Raw genomic sequence first — 21,191 nt, forward strand, 5'->3', positions numbered from 1 at the left:
GCAGACAAGCAGCTGGACGGAGCTATCTTGGCTAGCTAGCGGCCGCAACCACCGTACAGAGCTGGCATCCGGGCTGCCGCAAGATGGGCTCCGCACTGCCAACGGTTTTGACCTCGCCTTCTGCCGGCGGCGGTTTCTGCGTCCCATGGCCGAGGATGACTAGGTGGACGGGCCGGAGGTACGAGGTCACTGAGGGATTTTTGTGCAGACTGACATGTAGGTCCCACAAGTCATAACGCCCGGTCAAATAGAAGATGTTGACTTAATGGGTGACATGGGCTCTATCAGAGGTTAGAGTTAGATTCTAACCCTGAACTAACTCTAACCAAAGTGGTGTTTGGATGGCAGGGTTAGATTGACAACAAATGTATCCAAACAGGGCATGGGTTGAAACGTTCCTATAATGACACTTCGTAGAGTAGTCGTTTCTTGGTAGGGATAGTTGGTAAGATCATGTACAATGGTTGATAAGGTAGTCTTATGTGAAGTCTGCCATGTATGCAAGTGGTAGTAGTTTCTTAGCATTATTAGTGGTTTCTTGCATTATTAGGGGTTTCTTGAAAGGAACAATGTACGTACTACTAGTGACAAAAGGCGATTCTAGGCCGCGTTGTACTCCAACGAGTACTACTAGTGGTCGCGAGAGTGTATACCTCATTTTGTGGGTTCGATCCCGGCCGAACGCACGACGACCTTTTTTTTAAAATAGTAACTTCGCTGCGAGCCAATATTTTACACGGGTAGTTTGAGTTTTGAAGTCAAACGGACATGCGGCACCACAATCTGGGTGCACTGGATAGCCTGGCCACGTGAACGGGTTTTACTTCCCAGCATCCCGTGGCTCGCGTGCTCGCCATGGCCGCACCTCGCTTGCAGATTCCTCATCATCTAGTAGCATATTTAAACTAGCGCCTCCCAATTAAGCCCGAGGAGCCGGAAAAGCCTGGCGGGGCATTGGGAACTGTGCAATATGGCTCTGTACGTAAAGTGCTCTACTACTACTCTGTAGCTTGTGGCGTTGCACGCATGGACTTCACTCCATTATCAACACTACTATAAAAGAAGTTCCTCTTGAAGTGTTTTTTTGAAACAAAGGCAAAAGCTTTGCTTCATCTCATTCATAAAGAAGGAACTACTAACAAAGTTCGACGAGATCCATTACACCTCCACAAATGGAAGCGGAAAGCCTAGTCTCGCTGTATCAAATAACTCAAATGTTCTGCTCCTGCAGTAACCATTGCTGATAAACAGGTTGCTAGTGTGTGCGTGAGAGGAGCGGCTGAGTAGGCCAGCTGCGTGAGAGGAGCGGCTGAATAGAGCACCGAGAGTACCCACAAGGCCACTACATGGGTGTACTTTCCCTTCATTCATAGTACAATGATGGTTCTGGAGAATAGTAGTGCCCTCCACTTCCAACTGTAGCTCCTTGGCCCTGAGATTCAAGAGTTCAAAACTGGTGCACTATACTAGACTAGACTAGAAGTACAGTATATCGCACTACTAGTTGAGAAAAAGTAGTAATAGTACTGCGACAGTACGAGTACGTACTCCTCCGTCACATAATGTAAGACGTTTTTGACACTAGTTGGCGTGTACAAAAAATAGCAAAACCATACCCAAAATTTCTTAATCCACGGCAAAAACTACTACCTAGTGCCAAAAATTTCTTACTAGTGCTATTATTTACAATATATGCAATCCCATAATGTCCCATAATGCTAGTACTAGTAGTAAATAATAGCCTCACCCCTTCCCGAAGGAACGATCTACAGTTGGAAGGGACGAGGCCCTGCGGTTACTATGCTCTTATCTCCTCCTCGCCAGTTCGCCTCCCCCCGAAGAGAAGGCAGTTCGTTGCTGCTCCCATGGATTCGCCAGGCGGTTCTCCTCCTTGTCGAGGCTGGGAGACCTTGGACGACGATCCTCTAGGAGAAATTGCACGCTGCCTGACGTCCTCACCACCGCAAGGCTCGGTGCTTCCTGCACCAACTTTTTCAAGATAGTGCTTAAACAGGCTTTGGAAAAGGCCATGCTTGTTGGTCTTCCATGCGTCCTCTAGGAGAAGGTTCTTCTATGGGACAATCCTTCGAACAGTCCACCACTCCCTGGCCATGGTTGCACGTTGACTCCGCTAGAGTTGCCGATGTTGAGAGGTAGTCGGATTTTGTCCGATGAGTAGGTTAGTAATGGAGTTTGATCATGTAGTACTACTTAGTTATTCCATTTCCATCCCATAATTTCTCCGCTGCCCACCATCTTATATATAGGTATGGGTCGGTGCCAACAAAGATTGGCTTGCATACCTCCGGCAGGATACCACCATCATTTTGCACAACATCCACATCAGTGCGGCCGTTCCGGTAGACCCCTTCTCCACCATTGGGATCGGCCTTTCGGACTGGCTGGGCTTGAATATGTATGATGATGCCTTCATGAGATTGAATAAGATAGCAATTGCGGACCCGCTAACAAAGCGACGTGGCTACGACGATTACTAACTCATCGCGGTGTTCGACATAAGGATTGCCATCAATGCAAGAGGCAGTAATGGCAGAGGCTGGCGCATGTTGGTGATGGCAGATTTGTACCCCTACATGTTCGAAGACGCGGTGCGCCATCTAGGCGGCATCTTTGCGATGAAAATACATGTGACTTGTTTCATCTGGTTGCAATCCTATGGTACGGGAGATTACAAATGGAATGCACAAACCATCATTTGCATCCCTAACGGTACTCCATTATTTTGCAGGGACTAGTTATCCCCCGATCAAAATAAGATCGCCGATCCTGAATGTGCGTTTGCATCCGTGATTCGGTCTAACCTGGAACCTTGTAGCTGACTTTGGCATATTGGGATCAACTATCTTAGTAGTCGTTACCCATGGTACCACTGATGTGCAACATGGTCACACAATCTACCACGATCGGACTGTCACCATCTACCCAGGTATTCCATTTTTTAACCCTCTCACCTTCTCTTTCATTGTTGTACTAGTACTTACTACTCCCTCCGTCCGGAAATACTTGTCATTGAAATGGATGTATATAGATGTATTTTAATTCTAGATACATCCATTTTCATCCATTTTGATGACAAGTAATTCCGGACGGAGGGAGTAGTACTAGTAGGAGTACTTTTTACCTTGGAGGATGCGTATAGCTAGCTAGGCCCTTGAAGACTTGAACCCACTAGTTGCCACCATTTTTGTTTTTCCATGTCTTACTATGTCATCCATGTAGCCAAGAGTGGCTATATATAATAAGCCAGTTATTTTACTTCCTCTATACCGGAGTAGTACTATTTGCTGCATAGTATTACTGACCACCATATTTGAGCACAACATTATTATGCATGGACCTTGACTATGTACGCTCACCATGTGTCCAGATCTGAGATGCCACATGTACCAGATGAACGGCGCCGAGTTCGACCCCCGTGATGCTACGTGGGTGCCGAGGAACACTCTTGGAGAGTACTCGCTTTTCATTGGGGACAACTACCCCATTGTGAAGCGGATGCCACCTTTCGTGCACGACATGGAAGGCCGGCCATTCATGAAGCATGGTTGTGTCTTCAGTGCACACTGCCGGATGAACGACATGCTGGGACACGCTATCCCTGATTTATGCCGCTTCAGCTTGGATGAGTCTCCATCGTGTGGAACCGGACTAGAAAGCTGCGACAATGATTCCCATTGCCCACCGGTATGGATTGTGCCATCCATGAAGAACACCTGGGACTGGAACCTTGAGGAGGACATGTAGCTCATCTATAACGTGTAAGTGGAGTACGGTAAATTGTGAACGGTAGCACTGTGAATATATGTAGACTAGTCATGCACAAATTTATCACATGAATTGGAGATGAACTTGTGTGGCATACTTGCATTTGTCCTTTAGAATTTATTACTAGTAAATGTGTTATGTGTACGTGCAACTTGTGTGGTTGTTGCATGGGCTCCAACACGCTCTTTGAGAAAAAAAGGTGGCACAGCTTTGGATATACGTGACATGGCGACATCATACAGTAGCATTCGCTATACTTGTAGTACACTCCTACTAGGATGACAACTCCTATAAAATCTTGCGCTTGGCTCTTTGCCTCTTTGGGAGGTTCAATAGTTCATACTCGTGTGAACCTTGCACTTGGCTCTTCGCCTCTTCGGAAGGTCCAACAATGATGATACTACAGTACAATATGCTTCTGGCAATCTGACACCGATTGAACTGCTGCATGTCCACCGCGAGGGCGAGGGCGAGGGAGAGGGAGAGGGCGTTGTAGTCAAAACCCTCTCCTCATCCTGTGAACCACCGCGCGCGTGGGCAAGGGAGAGGCATAGTAAGCAAGCTTCTCCTTGTTCGGCGAGTTGACGGGACACATCAAAGCAGTACTAGCACTTGTCCATACTGCGTCCTTTCCGGTTAATATGGCTTAATTTGAAACGAGAAAATACACTGGCGGTCAACATGTGTAACAATACGCTCTTTACGGTCACTATATATAGTTTTGCGGTGATTATACGATCACTAGCTCATCATAGGGCACCGTATTGCACCCTACTGACCGGCCACATAGTCAACATGGCACTTTCTTGACTGGTTAAATTGTCACCTGGTTTCTGGGTCCCACCTGTTAGTTGGAAGAGCAAAGAAATCAGTTAAACAAAACTTTACACAGGCGCGACAGGAGTCCAACCCTTGCGCGTGAACCACCCTGGCTGTGCATGTGAGTGCATGCACGTGTACTCCCTCGGTCTTCCAACAAAGAGTGTACATCGGCTAAAAAACAAAGAGTGTAGTACATGATGTACATCTACACATCCAATGCATTTATCCTTTAATCTAAATCAATATTGATTGACTAATGCACCAACTTGTGCTCTAGGTATAAGCTACATGTCTATCCTTAATTACAGCATGCAACGACCTTCATTTAATCTTCTTCTCTCAACGGTCGCATGCACACATAAGTCTGCTTCTTTTGGGCGTTAATTATGCCCTGGTCAATGTGTAAATCTGTAAATGTACAGTCTTTCATGGACGTAGGGAGTAGGTTGAGCACTTGAGCGTGAGTGTGTGTGTTGCGTCGTGTGCTGTGTGCCGCATGGGTGCATGAGTGTTGCGTGTGTCCATGTGTATGTGTGAGTGTTGCATGTTGCATGCATGCATGCATGGGGCTTACTCCCTCCCATTGACATGTTCATATTTCAAGCTTCCTCTGTTCCCTCCATACGGTGATACTCCCTCTGTTCCCAATACAGAGTAAAAGCCTCCCTCTATTCCCAAATATGGAGTATTTGTCTTTGTACAGATTTCAACAAGTGACTAGGTACGGAGCAAAATGAGTGAAGTGAAAGTAGAGGCATAGGGAGTCTTCGCGATCCATTATTCCCCATCTCGGTCAGAGAGAACTATTCAACTAGTCTTTGCAGTGAAGTGACAATACACGCTGCAGCAGATGGGACACATAATTAATAAGCTGAACCAGCGTGTTGGTGTTACTAAATCAACCTTACCTAGTACTGCCATCATGTTTGCCAGTAGAGCACGCTTTCGCAAATACGCCTACGCACCTCTGTCCTCCATTAACTGACATATGGGCCCTCTTGTGGTAGACCCACATGTCATCGGTCTAACTATTTACACTCCGAAGGACGGTATATCCTGGTAGTAGTACTAGTAGAATTGAGATTTAATGCACTTTCTTCCCCGTCTTCTACTCTTCTTCCTCCCCTCTTATTCTTCCTCCTCTGTTCTTCTTCCTCCTCTCTTCCCCATCATTGTCCGCACACCATTTACTCCCGCTCACTTCTCGCCCGCCTGCACCATCTTCCTTGGTAGCTCGCGCGTACCATATCCCCCCACTCACTGCTCGGCCACACGAGGAGAAGCTTCTTTGCTCGCCCGCCCGAATCCACTTCCCCGCTGGCTCGCAGGCACCGAAAACCCAATCGCAGAACTGACTGACACACAAAGGCGTGATTGGAATTCCCTCCCCGATGTTCTCTTGGAGCAGATCTGTAATCGTATGGACCTACTCAGCATCGTCCGTCTGGCCGCATGCTCCGTGTCTTTGTACGGTCTACTCGTCTGCAACTGGTCGGCTCTTTTCAAGACACCCTGCTTGTTGATGCCTGATCCTCGCAGGTGACCCAGACACCACTTGACGATCCTACGGAGGTTGCTGTGGTGCCCCTCAACATGCTACCACTACCCGTCCACCTGTCCTTCATGCGCGGCCACTACTAGGCGAGCATGAAGGCCAACTGGATCGTCGTCATCCACCAATCCGGTAGTCCGTGGCATCTCGTGGATATCTACACCCAGCAAGTGATCACCCTTCCATCGTTGGATACCGCCGCTATCGAGCCTCGCGGCCCGCCGGACACTCATGCCTACTACGCACGAGAGCTGTCAAGCTTTTGGCTGGACCTCTGTTTGCTAAAAGTTGTAATCTGCAAAGTGTCCACACCATTAGAAGACTACATGGATTACAAGCTCATTGCCTTGTTGAACATGGGATTAGTCTATCTGGAATCTGGTCGCCATACATGGTTATGGCTCATCGTCAATCTTGCCGAGGCAACATTTCTGTCTGATGCTATAGTGCACGATGGCATCATTTACGCAATCGACACACATATTGGCTGCCTATACTGGTGGAATCTATCGTCGTGTAATTGTTCTATCTCATCTCATCTTTACCTTATGAATACGACTGCCTATTCATTGTTACAATTTTAGAATAGATAGTATGTCTATAACCACATAATTGCTATATATTCCTCTCATTTCCTAGATTTTTATGACCACACATCTTATTGTTAGAGTTGATATGAGAACAATTGGCATCTAATGATTGTTAGAATTGATATTATGAGCATAACAACATGATTGCTATATGTTACTCTCATTTCCAAGATTTTTATAACACCGCATGTTATTGCTTAGAGTTGACATGAGAACAGTAGTAGTAAGTGCTATGGTCGAATATGAGTAGGCTCTGTCATAGCTGTTTTCCTCTCATTGTTACATGATGTTTGAACCATGACATATTGCTAGAATATGAAAGCCATTGGCTTATTTTTTAACTTGGGGTATTATTATGACCACGACATTGCAATTCTCTGTCTATGATATGTGTCACTATTATAATAATCTTAATTCCACCAATACTCTGAACATGATTGTTTATTTTTGTCCTTTTTGTCTCCAATTTGAATTGTTGCAGCAGACGCAAATGCGTTGGCCTTCATGATTCCAGGACCTGGAGTCATACCAGCCGATGGGTGGTGGTTTATCGCTCGTTCAGCTGACAGCGGTCATTTGATGCTCATTTGAATGTACCAAATGGACCAAACCATTACATCAAACCACATGCAGTACAATGTGTGGGGCATTCGTGACATTGATGGCTATGGCTGCTTCGTGTTCGAGAAAGATCCCAGCTCTGCTACCTCTTGAGCACTGCATTGGATTTCCCCGAAGAGGAGAGGATGATGTAGTAAAGTAGCGTAAGTATTTCCCTCAGTTTTTGAGAACCAAGGTATCAATCCAGTAGGAGATCACGCACGAGTCCCTCGTACCTACACAAAATGATAGCAACTCGCAACCAACGCTTAGGGGTTGTCAATTCCTTCATGGTCACCTACGAGAGTGAGATCTGATAGAGATGATAAATAATATTTTTGGTATTTTTGATATAGAGATGCAAAGTAAAAAGTAAAAGGCAAAGTAAAAACAAGGCAAGTAAATAAAGTAGTAGAGATTGATATGATGAGAATAGACCCGGGGGCCATAGGTTTCACTAGTGGCTTCTCTCAAGAGCATAAGTGTTCTACGGTGGGTGAACAAATTACTGTTGAGCAATTGATAGAAAAGCGAATAATTATGAGATTATCTAGGTATGTTCATGTATATAGGCATCACGTCCAAGACAAGTAGATCGAAACGATTCTGCATCTACTATTATTACTCCACTCATCGACCGCTATCCAGCATGCATCTAGAGTATTAAGTAAAACAGAGTAACGCCTTAAGCAAGATGACATGATGTAGAGGGATAAATTCATGCAAATGATAAAAACCCCATCTTGTTATCCTTGATGGCAACAATACAATACGTGCCTTGCAACCCTTTCTGTCACTGCGTAAGGACACCGCAAGATTGAGCCCAAAGCTAAACACTTCTCCCATTGCAAGAACTACCAATCTAGTTGTCCAAACCAAACGGATAATTCGAAGAGACTTGCAAAGATAACTCAAACATACATAAAAGATTTCAGAGAAGAATCAAAGATTGTTCATAGATAAGATGGGTCATAAACCCACAATTCATCGATCTCAACAAACACACCGCAAAAAGAAGATTACATCGAATAGATCTCCACAAGAGAGGGGGAGAACATTGTATTGAGATCCAAAAAGAGAGAAGAAGCCATCTAGCTAATAACTATGGACCCGAAGGTCTAAAGTAAACTACTCACACTTCATCGGAGAGGCTATTATGTTGATATAGAAGCCCTCCGTGGTAGATGCCCTCTCCGACGGAGCTCCGGAACAGGCCCCAAGATGGGATCTCACGGATACAGAAAGTTGCGGCGATGGAATTAGGTTTTTGGCTTCGTATTTGATCTGACGGGGGTACGTAGGTATATATAGGAGGAAGGAGTACGTCGGTGGAGCAATAGGGGGCCCACGAGGCAGGGGGGCGCGCCTAGGGGGGGGGGGCGCCCTCCACCCTCGTGACCTCCACGGCTGTTCCTTGGAGCAGGGTCCATGTCTCCTGGATCACGTTCGGTGAGAAAATCACGTTCCCGAAGGTTTTATTCTGTTTGGACTATGTTTGATATTCTATTTCTTCGAAATACTGAAATAGGCAAAACGCAACAATTCTGGGTTGGGCCTCCGGTTAATAGGTTAGTCCCAAAAATAATATAAAAGTGGCAAATAAAGCCCAATATAGTCCAAAACAGTAGACAAAGTAGCATGGAGTAATCAAAAATTATAGATACGTTGGAGACGTATCAAGCATCCCCAAGCTTAATTGTTGCTCGTCCTCGAGTAGGTAAATGATAAAAAAGAACTTTTGATGCGGAGTGATACTTTGGCATAATTTCAATGTAAATCTTCTTAATTGTGACATGAATATTCAGATCCGAAAGATTCAAGACAAAAGTTCATATTAACTTAAAAGTAATAATACTTCAAGCATACTAATCAAAGCAATCATGTCTTCTCAAAATAGCATGGTTAAAGAAGGTTATCCCTACAAAATCATATAGTCTGGCTATGCTCTATCTTCATCATTCAAAGTATTTAATCATGCACAACCCCGATGACGAGCCAAGCAATTGTTTCATACTTTATAAATCTCAAACTTTTTTCAACTTTCACACAATACATGAGCGTGAGCCATGGACATAGCACTATGGGTGGAATAGAATGGTGGTTGTGGAGAAGACAAAAAGGAGAAGACAAAAAGGAGAAGACAAAAAGGAGAAGATAGTCTCACATCAACTAGGCGTATCAATGGGCTATGGAGATGCCCACCAATAGATATCAATGTGAGTGAGTAGGGATTGCCATGCAACAGATGCACTAGAGCTATAAATATATGAAAGCTCAACAAAAGAAAACTAGTGGGGTGCATCCAACTTGCTTGCTCACGAAGACCTAGGGCATTTTGAGGAATCCCATCATTGAAATATACAAGCCAAGTTCTATAATGAAAAATTCCCACTAGTAAATGAAAGTGATAACATATGAGACTCTCTATCATGAAGACCATGGTGCTATTTCAAAGCACAAGTGTGGAAAGAGGATAGTAGCATTGTCCCTTCTCTCTTTTTCTCTCATATTTTTTTCTCTTTTTTTTGGTGGGCTTCTCTGACCTTTTTTTTATTTAGGCTTCTTTGGCCTCTTTTATTTTTCATAAAGTCCGGAGTCTCATCCCGACTTATGGGGGAATCATAGTTTCCATCATCCTTTTTTCACTGGGACAATGCTCTAATAATGATGATCATCATACTTTTTATTTTTCTTACAACTCAACAATTACAACTCGATACTAGAACAAAATATGACTCTATATGAATGCCTCCGGCGGTGTACCGGGATATGCAATGAATCAAGAGCGACATGTATGAAAATTTATGAAGGTGGCCTTGCCACAAATACAATGTCAACTACATGTTCATGCAAAAAGCAATATGACAAAAGTAATGTGTGCCATATGAACGGAATGGTGGAAAGTTGCATGGCAATATATCTCAGAATGGCTATGGAAATGCCATGATAGGTAGGTATCGTGGCTGTTTTGAGGAAGGTATATGGTGGGTGTATGATACCGGTGAAAAGAGCGCGGTATTAGAGAGGCTAGCAATGGTGGAAGGGTGAGAGTGCGTATAACCCATGGACTCAACATTAATCAAAAGAACTCATGCACTTGTTGCAAAAATTTAGAAGTCATCAAAAACCAAAGAATTAAATGCATACTCCTAGGGGGATAGATTGGTAGGAAAAGACCATCGCTCGTCCCCGACTGCCACTCATAAGGAATACAATCAATAAATAAAATTGTGCTCCGACTTCATCACAAGGCGGTTCACCATACGTGCATGCTACGGGAATCACAAACTTCAACACAAGCATTCTTTAAATTCATGATCATCCCAACTAGCATTGCTTTGATATTATCACCTCCATATCTCAAAACAGTTATCAAGCATCAAACTTATCTTAGTATTCAATTCACTCAAAAGAAAGTTTCACATATCTTGAATACCAAGTATATTAACATTAAGCAATTTACCATGCTATTAACGACTCTCAAAATAATATAAGTGAAGCATGAGAGATCAATAGTTTCTTTAAAACAAATCCACCACCATGCTCTAAAAGATCCAAGTGAAGCACTAGAGCAAAAATTATTACACTCAAAAGATATAAGTGAAGCACTATGAGCAAAACTATCAAGCTCAAAAGATTTAAGTGAAGCACATAGAGTATTCTAGCAAATTCTAAATCATGTATGACTCTCTCAAAGGGTGTGTAAAGAAAGGATGATTGTGGAAAACTAACAAGCAAAGACGCAAATAATAAAGACGCTCCAAGCAAAACACATATCATGTGGTGAATAAAAATATAGCTCCAAGTAAATTACCGACGGAAGTAGACGAAAGAGGGGATGCCTTCCGGGGAATCCCGAAGCTTTGACTTTTTGGTGTCCTTGGATTATCTTGGGGGTGCCATGGGCATCCCCAAGCTGAGGCTCTTTCCACTCTTTGTTCCATAATCCATCAAAAGAATTCACCGAAAACTTGAAAACTTCAAAACACAAAACTCAGTAGAAATCTCGTGAGCTCCGTTAGTGAACGAAAACAAAAGACTACTTCAAGGTACTGTAGTGAACTCATTATTTATTTATAATGGTGTTAAACCTACTGTATTCCAACTTCCTTATGGTTTATAAACTAATTTATTAGCGATAGATGCATTGAAATAAGCAAACAACACACCAAAAACAGAATCTGTCAAAAACAGAACAGTCTGTAACAATCTGTAAGTAACGCAAACTTCTAGAACTCAAAAAATTCTACCAAAATAGGACGTCCTGGAAAATTTGTTTATTGATCAGAAGAAAAATGAATCAATGCAAAATCACGTTCCTGTGATTTATTGAATTTTTTCTCGTGAGCGCAAAGTTTCTGTTTTTTAGCAGAATCAAATCAACTATTATCATAGCTTATCCTATAGGTTCTACTTGGCACAAACACTAATTAAAACATAAAACCACATCTAAACATAAAGTAGAAACAAAATTTAACACTAAACAGGAACAAAAACAAATAACACAAAATAAAATTGGGTTGCCTCCCAACAAGCGCTATCGTTTAACGCCCCTAGCTAGGCATAAAAGCGAAGATAGATCTAGGTATTGCCATCTTTGGTAGGCAATACATAAATGGCTCTCATGATAGATTCATATGGTAATTTTATTTTATTTCTAGGGAAGTGTTCCATACCCTTTCTCAATGGAAATTGGAATCTAATATTTCCTTCCTTCATGTCAATAATCGCACCAATCATTCTAAGGAAAGGTCTACCAAGAATAATAGGACATGAAGGATTGCAATCTATATCAAGAACGATAAAATCTACGGGCACATAATTCCTATTGGAAACAATAAGAACATCATTAATTCTTCCCATAGGCTTTTTAATAGTGGAATCTGCAAGATGCAAGTTTGGAGAGGAATCTTCAAAGTCACAGAAATCTAGCAAATCACACAAAGTTCTGGGAATTGTGGAGACACTAGCACCCAAATCACACAAGGCATGAAACTCATAATTTTTAATTTTAATTTTGATAGTAGGTTCCCACTCATCATAGAGTTTCCTAGGGATAGAAACTTTCAACTCTAGTTTTTCTTCATAAGATTGCATCAGGGCATCAACAATGTGTTCGGTAAAGGCCTTATTTTGACTATAGGCATTAGGAGAATCTAGCACGGATTGCAACAACGAAATACAACCAATCAAAGAGAAATTTTCATAATTAAATTCCTTGAGATCCAAAATAGTTGGTTTAGCAACATCAGTATTTTTATTTTTTTCAATCCCACTTTCATCAATTTCATCATCAAGATCTAGAAACTCAGAATTCTTAGGACGCCTTCTAGGTAAAGGAAGATCATATTCAGTTCCATCAAGATTCATATTGCAAAACAAGGATTTAATAGGGTACACATCAATAACTTTTAGATCTTCATCTTGATTTTCATTGGAATCGGAAGAACACGCTTTAATAAAGGCATCTTTGGAAGCACGCATCCTAGCAGTTCTTTCCTTGCACTCATCAATGGAAATTCTCATAGCTTTGAGAGACTCATTGATATCATGCTTAGGAGGAATAGATCTAAGCTTTAAAGAATAAATTTCAAGAGAAATTCTATCAACATTCCTAGCCAAATCATCAACCTTAAGTAATTTTTCTTCAAGCAAAGCATTAAAATTCTTTTGTGAATTCATAAACTCTTTAACACTACTCTCAAATTTAGAGGGCATCTAAAAATTTCCATCAGAGTTGTTGTAGGAATTTCCAAAATTATTAGAAGGATTACTAGGATAAGGCCTAGGATTAAAATTCCCTCTATACGCGTTATTTCCAAAACTATTCCTTTCAACGAAATTCACATCCATAGATTCATTATTATTATCAATCAAAGTAGATAAAGGCATATCATTGGGATCAAGAGAAGTATTTTTAGTAGCAAACATCTTCATAAGTTCATCCATCTTTTCACTCAAAACATTGATGTCCTCTATAGCATGCACTTTTTTACTAGAAGTTCTTTCGGTATGCCATTGAGAATAATTAGCCATGATATTGTCAAGCAATTTTGTAGCATCTCCTAAAGTAATTTCCATAAACGTGCCTCCCCCGGCGGAGTCTAAAAGATTTCTAGAAGCAAAATTTAATCCGGCATAAAATTTTTGTATGATCATCCATAAATTCAAACCATGAGTAGGGCAATTGCGAAGCATCAATTTCATTATTTCCCAAGATTGGGCAACATGCTCATGATCAAGTTGTTTAAAATTCATAATATCTTTCCTAAGAGTGATGATCTTGGCGGGAGGAAAATATTTAGAGATAAAAGCATCTTTGCACTTGTTCCAAGAATCAATACTATTTTTAGGCAAAGATGAAAACCAAATTTTAGCACGATCTCTAAGTGAAAACGGAAATAACTTTAATTTGACAATATTGTTATCCGTATCTTTCTTCTTTTGCATATCACACAAATCAACAAAATTGTTTAGATGAGTAGCAGCATCTTCACTAGGAAGGCTGACGAATTGATCTTTCATAACAAGATTCAGCAAAGCAGTATTGATTTCACAAGACTCATCATTATTAAGAGGAGCAATCGGAGTACTAAGGAAATCATTATTATTGGTATTCGAGAAATCACACAATTTGGTATTATCTTGTGCCATGGCAACAAGTAATCCAAGACACAAGCAAGGGCAAACGAGAAAAAGGCAAAAGAGAAAGAGAGGAGGAGATTGGGAAAGAGAGGGCGAATAAAATGGCAAGGGTGAAGTGGGGGAGAGGAAAACGAGAGGAAAATAATGTAATGCAAGAGATAGGGATTGTGATGGGTACTTGGTATGGTTGACTTTTGCGCAAACTCCCCGGCAACGGCGCCAGAAATTCTTCTTGCTACCTCTTAAGCACTGCGTTGGATTTCCCCGAAGAGGAGAAGATGATGCAGTAAAGTAGCGTAAGTATTTCCCTTGGTTTTTGAGAACCAAGGTATCAATCCAGTAGGAGATCACGCACGAGTCCCTCGTACCTACACAAAATGATAGCAACTCGCAACCAACGCTTAGGGGTTGTCAATCCCTTCACGGTCACTTATGAGAGTGAGATCTGATAGAGATGATAAATAATATTTTTTGTATTTTTGATATAGAGATTCAAAGTAAAAAGTAAAAGGCAAAGTAAAAACAAGGCAAGTATATAAAGTAGTAGAGATTGATATGATGAGAATAGACTCGGGGGACATAGGTTTCACTAGTGGCTTCTCTCAAGAGCATAAGTATTCTATGGTGGGTGAACAAATTACTGTTGAGCAATTGATAGAAAAGCGAATGATTATGAGATTATCTAGGTATGATCATGTATATAGGCATCACGTCCAAGACAAGTAGATCGAAACGATTCTGCATCTACTACTATTACTCCACTCATCGACCGCTATCTAGCATGCATCTAGAGTATTAAGTAAAATAGAGTAACGCGTTAAGCAAGATGACATGATGTAGAGGGATAAGTTCATGCAATATGATAAAAACCCCATCTTGTTATCCTCGATGGCAACAATACAATATGTGCCTTGCAACCCTTTCTGTCACTAGGTAAGGACAACGCAAGATTGAACCCAAAGCTAAACACTTCTCCCATTGCAAGAACTACCAATCTAGTTGGCCAAACCAAACTGATAATTCGAAGAGACTTGCAAAGATAACTCAATCATACATAAAATAATTCAGAGAAGAATCAAATATTGTTCATAGATAAGCTGGATCATAAACCCACAATTCATCGGTCTCAACAAACACACCGCAAAAAGAAGATTACATCGAATAGATCTCCAATACAGAGGGGGAGAACATTGTATTGAGATCCAAAAAGAGAGAAGAAGCCATCTAGCTAATAACTATGGACCCAAAGGTCTAAAGTAAACTACTCACACTTCATCGGAGAGGCTATGGTGTTGATGTATAAGCACTCCGTGGTAGATGCCCTCTCCGGCGGAGCTCCGGAACAGGCGCCAAGATGGGATCTCACGGATACAGAAAGTTGTGGCGGTGGAATTAAGTTTTTGGCTCCGTATTTGATCTGACGAGGGTACGTAGGTATATATAGGAGAAGGAGTACATCGGTGGAGCAACAGGGGGCCCACAAGGCAAGGGGGCGCGCCCAGGGGGGCGCCCTCCACCCTCATGACCTCCACGGCTGTTCCTTGGAGCAGGGTCCAAGTCTCCTGGATCACGTTCGGTGAGAAAATCATGGTCCCGAATGTTTTATTCCGTTTGGACTCCGTTTGATATTCTGTTTCTTCGAAATACTGAAATAGGCAAAAAATAGCAATTCTGGGCTGGGCCTCCAGTTAATAGGTTAGTCCCAAAAATAATATAGAAGTGGAAAATAAAGCCCAATATAGTCCAAAATAGTAGACAAAGTAGCTTGGAGTAATCAAAAATTATAGATACGTTGGAGACGTATCAAGCTCCATTGGGCTAGGCGTATTCAACTGGAGGCGGGTTTACTGCCTCGGCAACCACTCCATGTTCCTTGGGGTCAATTATCCGATCATCCAACCAATCATTGATCATATCACCGGCGATGATTACCATGCTTAGAAACTTCTATTCACCAGGGGGGACTGTGTTTACACATCATACCATGGGTTTCATGAATCACCATATCCAGAGATTCATCGACACAGCTTGTTGCCAGATAATCTTCAGTGTGTGAAAGGCATCAAGCTTCCATGCGATGGATGGCTTTTGCAAATCCGACATGTGGCGATGTGGTTCATGCCAACAGCAAATATGCACAACTTAATTCATATTGGTATCTAGACTGAGCCATGTATTTTGCTGCTATAGCACGACCCTTTTTTGTTGGATATTATGTACTGTTATTAGTTTGAAGCACTCCTCTAGTTTGAAGGATAGATACCTTCCTGGGATCAAATGCATCCTAACTCACCTGTGTAGGATGTACTGATAATGATGATGGAGATGTTATATATATATATATATATATATATATATATATATATCAATTGGGCTTCAAGTGCGTACTTGTTAGTTAAACCTATGGTTAAAATGTGACACTAAATACGACTAGTAAGTAGTACAGTAGCAGTACTAGTATACGCCGGTCATATTATTCATCATGTCCACACATTGAATTGACGTGACAATACGCCGCGCGTGAGGTGACACAAGAATCCCGACGGTGTGTTCGGGTATTCTGGACTTCAGATTTGGAGTACCACTTATCTGTCGAAATCTTTCATCATACACTGAGTACCATATAACTGGAATTAATCGATGCAAGTCGAAGAAGGATTGGTCGATGCTGCCGGGTGACGTCAAGTTTGATCCCACGGATTAGGTGCTGATTGAGAACCTTGAGGCCAAACTGAGTGCTGATAGCATGAGATCTCACCCTCTCATCGATTTGTTCATACCAACCATCGACAGCGAGCACGACATATGCTACACCCATCCCGAGAAACTTCCAGGTAAGACACCGATCGGCCTTCTACTTGCACAAACATATTCCTTTGTTTATAGCTCTACTTTTCTTTTTAGACGCAGACCTGGTGAAGAAATTACAATTTGACAGCTAATAAAAAGTGAAACAAGTGACTGCAACATGCCAAAGATGTTATGAAAATGCCAACTACGTACACTAAAACCTGTATTCGACAATACTGCATGTATCACACTGAGTGGCCTAAGCAAGCATTTCTTCCAGCGCAATTCCAGGGTGTTCAAAACGGGCACGTGGACGCGTCGCAAGATACAGTTGGAGTGCGGCATGCACGCGATGTGGCACAAGACCGACAATACCTTGCCGGTGATGGTCAACAGCCGGATGACGGGCAGCAAAAAGGTTCTTGTGCTGCACACCAACAAGAACTTCGACCAGAAAAGGACCAACTGCGTGATGCACCAGTACCATCTCGGGGACCTGGAGCAAGAGAAGGAGCGGGAGCTGTTTCTCTGCAAGTTGGTATTGTCGTTAACGATCTTTTGGTATGAACTTGCATTTGCTTCCAACCATCATGCCGAGGGTCGATGTGGATATAAAGCTGAATCCTTTGTTTCGAAACAAATTTTCAGGCACCTGGTTTTTATTTGATGGGTAGCATAAGCACCTGCCGTTCGAATTCCCAGTTCTCCAATTTTTTCGAATAAAGTGCATGCACTTATTATCATGATGAAAAAACAATATCCCTGCCGCATCCCAGTTATCAGTCTCTACTTGCAGAATTCTCTCGTTTATTGAGCACGTATATTGTTTTTTCAGGTCGAGCAAGTTTCAACTGGGATGTAGACTGCCTAGGCTTGGTTTTGTTTTTAACAGGCTCAACCCATGATGAAAACGGGGAACAAAGATCCAGCAGGTATCCACTGGCCTCTGGCTCGCCAGCGTTAGTTATATTTTGTCTTACAACATCCGCAAGCAGTTTTTTACTGAATCAAACACACAACCCAGTTCTATTTTCCTCTTGAAATGCATGTCCTACATCCATTTTCTTTTCTCTACCTATAGTTTTACTAGTTCATTTACACGTATCATTATATTGAAAATACATAAAATTCCCTTTTCATATATACATCCTTATTTTTGTTGTTGTTTTCCCTCCCAGTGCTGATTTTTTTACCACTAGTTTTCCCTTAAACCAACTCAATTGTCCGATGTCTTATTTGCTTACAAAAACAAAGCAATTTTTTTGGCAAATCAATAAGTTCTTAAAAAATGTTTATCATTTAGGGATTACAACAGTTCGGACTCCACCGAAATATGCAAAATAAGGTTGAACTTTTTGACCGTGGTCCTGGGCAGAAAATGGGTTGTAATAAATTACTTAAGAATTAGCAAATGGGCTGCAAATTATTAGAAAATAGCAAATGGGCTCTATGTTGTGTGCCACTGATTTGGAGGCTGACTTGTGGGCCTACTAAGTTCATGCATACACAAGGTTTCTCAAAAAAGAAACACAATCGACTCTACCAGTGTTAGACCGTTAGATGTCAATCTAACAGCAATCGTGCTTCTTGAGTCTCTGATCTTCCTGCCCCAGCCGCCCAAACTAGCGTCGTCGGAACCGCGTGCTTCCGCATCCCATGGCTGGCTGTGCTGCCGGGCAGGCCTCACGGCCCCATCATACTCGCATCCCTAGCCTGTCTATCCCTCTACTCACCCACACCTCCTGTTATTTTCCGGCGACGGTAGCGGAACCAGTCAACCCTGATACTCTCCACTGCAAGGGGAGCCACTTACATGTATTCCCCTGCTCCGTGTCATTCCCTTTGTAGGCCTCGCTGTCGTCCACCGCCCTGGTGCTCTCGGCAGAGCGTGGTCAACGAACGACATCCATCGGAAGTGGACTGTACATGGAGAGGCTAACAACTGGGTCCATGGCCGCACACAAGGAAATGCCTCCTTATTACGTGCAAAATAATGATTCCTCCACCTGACATCTGGGACCCGCCGGAAGGGCCTCTATATTTCGCGAAAAAAAGTTCCCTCCACTGACAGGTCGGGCCCACCAACTATATCTTCGCATGCAAGGAAGTGCCTTCTTATTGCGCACAAGAAAGATGAATACCCCCTGCCAGTTGGTACCCACCATAGTGGGAGGCTGACTTGTGGGCCTACTAAGTTGATGGGGACGGAGGGCTTTGTCAACTTAGTCAATATATGAACGATTCTAGCTCCAGTGACCGTACGATGTCCATCCAACGGCCGTAGTGCTTCTTCAGCCTCTGGTCTTCTTGCTCCAGCCGCCCAAAACAGTGCCGTTCGTGTCACCTGCTCCTACCTCCCGTGGACGGCTGTGCTGCCGCAGTGTCCTCACCGCCCCTAGTACTCCCACCGCTGGCTAGGCCATCCCTCCACTCTCCCACACCCCCTGTTATTCTACAGCGATGGCAGCCTCATACCACAAACGATGTGGGCATCCACTGCAGCGTCTTCCCCGGCTCCGCGTCGTCCCCTTCCTAGGCCTCACCGTCATCCACCGCAGTTGTGCTCTCGGCACGGCGTGGTCAATGTGGTCAACGACTGACTTCCATCGGAAGAGTACTGTACATGGAGAGGCTGACAGCTGGGTCCACAGCAGCCGCAAGGAAGTGCCTTCTTATTACGCACAAAATAATTATTCCTCCACCTGACAGCAGGGACCCACCGGACGGGCCACCATATTTCGCGAACAAATCATTTCTTCCTGACTGCTGTGACCCACCGAACGGGCCACCGTATTTCGCGAAAAAACGTTCCCCTCGCTGTCAGCTCGGACCCACCGGAAGTGCCTCCTTATTACTCACATAAAAATGAATCCTCCCCTGCTAGCTGGGACCCACCTTGGTGGGAGGCTGACATGTGGGCCTACTAAGTTGATGGGGACGGACGGTTTGTCAACTTAGTCAATATGAACGATTCTAGCTCCAGTGACCGTACGATGTCCATACAACGGCCATAGTGCTTCTTCAACCTCTGGTCTTCTTGCTCCAGCTGCCCAAACCAGCGTCGGTCGTGCCATAGGCTCCTGCCTCCCGTGGCCGGCTGTGCTGCCGGAGAGGCCTCACTTCCCCCTACTATTCCCACCACTGGCCAGGCCCTACGGTGACTGCAGCCTCACACCACAGCCAAACCAGTGAACCCTCGTACTCCTCTCCGTGCGGGCTTCCACTGCCGCGTCTTCCCCGGCTCTGCGTCGTCCCCTTCCTAGGCGTCGCCGTTGTCAACCGCCCTGGTGCTCTCGGTGCAGCGTGGTCAAAATGGTCAAGGAATGACTTCCATCGGACGTGGACTGTACGTGGAGAGGCTGACCGCTGGTTCCATGGCCGCAACAAGGAAGTGCCTCCATATTAAGCGGAAAATAATTATTCCTCCACCTGACAACAGGGACCCACCGGACGGGCCACCGTATTTCGCGAAAAAATATATTTCCCCCTGACTACTGGGACCCACCAGCTACATCTTCGCACGCATGGAAGTGCGTCCGGGCAAAAAAAGAACGATTTGCGCCCCTGATTGCTGGGACCCACCATCTACATCTTCGCATGCAAGGAAGTGCGTGACAGTCGGGACCCACCCGGTCGAAGCATATGTAGTGTTGTCATTTTGGTCGCGAACGTGTACGTAGATACTGGTCGATGTAGAGGCGCACATGTGCCGTAGTAGAGGCGTGCACGTAGCATATACACGTACGTATAACGGCCAGGGTGCAAGAAAGTAAATACAGCCACATACATACATACGTGCGGGGTCTCGAACGCCACTGCGTGCTACTCCATCGGCTACTGCTCAACCACCCCTCTCCACGGGCTCCTATTCAACGACCCCTCCATGGGCTGCTGTTCATCCACCCCTCCATCATCTACTGTTCGTCCAGCCCTCCATGGGGTCGTCCTGTTCATCCAGCCCTCCACGGGATCCTGTTCATCCAGCCCCAACCGGCTCGATCGATTGGGGTCTTGTTCATGCACCCCCACTGCTCAATGTTCATCCAAACCCCCCAGCAATGCTCTTTGTTCATCCATAGGCAACATCGATCGACTTCAGTTAGCAGTAGTAGTGAAGGAATCGCTCGATCTGGTTCAGTTAACAGCCATTGATCAATCGCTCGGGTTCAGTAACGCGTAGCCTGCAGTGCAATTGCTCGGGTTCAGTTAGAGCCCAACGCCTTGCACACATGCATACGTGTATGAGAGAAACGCGCATCGCTCGGCCCCCAACCACCCACCGTAATCGGGAACTCGCCGAAATTTTCCTCGCCCTCACTTCTACCACGGGTTTTTCCGTCATGGATGGCCCAAAGAATGTCATGAAGCTGCGTCTCCGGCCCGCCCTGGACGAAAACCCATTTTCT

Source organism: Triticum aestivum, chromosome 2B (assembly GCF_018294505.1).
Source record: "Triticum aestivum cultivar Chinese Spring chromosome 2B, IWGSC CS RefSeq v2.1, whole genome shotgun sequence".
In the NCBI taxonomy this organism is placed as follows: Eukaryota; Viridiplantae; Streptophyta; class Magnoliopsida; order Poales; family Poaceae; genus Triticum; species Triticum aestivum.